Source organism: Frankliniella occidentalis, unplaced genomic scaffold (assembly GCF_000697945.3).
Source record: "Frankliniella occidentalis isolate FOCC.00 unplaced genomic scaffold, Focc_3.1 Scaffold87, whole genome shotgun sequence".
NCBI lineage: Eukaryota > Metazoa > Arthropoda > Insecta > Thysanoptera > Thripidae > Frankliniella > Frankliniella occidentalis.
In genome coordinates this window covers 96,513-98,400 of record NW_026267216.1, presented here as the reverse complement: position 1 = coordinate 98,400, position 1,888 = coordinate 96,513, and the positions used below count along the sequence as shown (strand labels likewise).

At 48.5% G+C, this 1,888-nt stretch overlaps 1 protein-coding gene across 11 annotated transcripts in view; it reads left to right on the top strand.

The window, feature by feature from the left end:
* LOC113212572 (tachykinins) overlaps window positions 1-1,888 on the top strand; it is a 116,656-nt gene that overhangs the window by 107,925 nt on the left and 6,843 nt on the right. The gene's annotated exons all lie outside the window — the stretch shown is intronic.

Here is a 1,888-nt window from a genome sequence, read left to right as displayed (position 1 = left end):
GGGGGGCATCTTGCATGCAGGATGCACACGTCCAGAAGGATGGGGATTGCATGCAACTTGTCGCGTTAGGGCAACGCAGAGACTGAGTTCCGGACGGGCCGCTGCCCGGACGCCTACAGCATAGGCAACGTGCCCGACGGCCGAGCACGCAAGCGCGTGATATTGCCTACCCTGCAGATCGCAGGCGCGCAGGGGTGCAGACACACGTTTTCCTTTCGCGCCGACATGGTTGATTTCTGGACACGCTGCTGTCGTCTCATTTCCTGCCACTCCGCCCTTCTCTTTTCCTCATATCTCTTCACATTGCACCTGACCTTGTGACCTTCCTTTAAGTTCCCCCGCGGGGCTCCTGCGCACGGACCCAGCAGTGGCAGCGAGTCGTTGGACTCATCCCTCGACCCGCTCTCTCCCCCGGCGACCCTTTTCTCGCGGGATGACGATATGAGCGTTCATTACCTGAGCCAGCCCGCAGCCCGCAGCCCGCAGCCTGCCGTTAGCCATTAGCCCTGTGGTCGCCCGGCCCACGCGCTCACGTCTCCAGCGAATAAACCGAGCTTACTTGCGAAGTGATGGCCATATCCAGAGGAGACACATTGGTGTTCCGATCCCAACTCTAGCGTCGCGTGTATTCCGATATCGGCCTCTGACTAACAATAGGCGTAAGAGAATTTATCCAGTTCAGCCTTACGATCACAGCAAAACTGTGATCCGCAACGCTGAATATCAATAAGTAAATTCAACTTGCAAAAACAACAACATAAATGTTGCTGTTATATTTGACGCAGAATTCTATTACTGTGCATAGTGACTGCGCCCGCTTTGCTGCTTCACCACTATCTGACATGTTTGTCATTCGCCCGACGTTATGAATTTCGTGCATCCTCTTGGTCCTCTTGGCAAACAGGATTGTCTCCCTCGGCAGCAGGGGCGGCGGCGGAGACTCTGCACAGTTTTCTTCATACTTTCTTCGAGGCTGTGATGTTTTACGGAGGCGAAAGAATTTGGTTGACAAAGATAGGGGTGGGTGTAGCGAAAGTGGCTAGTTACTTGTGGACTATCTTCAGCTTGCTTCTACTGAGTGCCATTTGGAAATTACTCGATTCGCGTGGCTGACGAGAGCACTCAACTGCTGCTGATGTATCATCTCTTCCACGTATACAATTTATCACATTGCGTGGATTTATCGCTTGGCAGTACTTTTCCACGCAGATATAAAAGCGTTTGTATTCTCCGAATTATTGAAATGGAAAATTGTTTATTACTGCAACAGAAACGTTTCTGCAGAAACTTATGCACATGTGTGCACGTGCAGCCTAGATACAGAGTTCTTTCTAGAACTGGACTCGATTTGTCCAGCTTGTTCGCCGGTTGCTCCTTTTCATCGTTCAAGGTGGAGTTACACTGAGAAACGTGTATTTTCTACCGTGGACAATAAGTATTTGGCCAATGCACTCTTGGTACCAGCTCAAAAGTAGATATTGCCTTTCCATCGAGTTTGTGTGTTAAGCAGAAAATTTTCCTCAGCTCGAATTAAACGGATGCAGCGTTAACAATGAATGCAGTGTAATAACAGTGTTGCACTCTCAGACCTATACACTGTTATTCAAGGAATGTGACGTCACATTCGTTTTAATGTGAATCGTGTCACATTCGTTTAAACGTTTATCAGCTTAGCCAGGCGCCTTTTGAGCATCGATTCACGTTTAAACGAATGTGACGTCACATTCCTTGAATAACAGTGATACTGATTTATTTCTTAGTAGACACCTCACCAACGTTTTTAAACTGCACGACTTAAGGTGGATTCAGAGTTAACAAGATGCGAGCGTGATTTTCACGCCGCTAGCTAGCGTGAAAAGAGTTGTTTTGGTTAGCAGTTGACTTTATG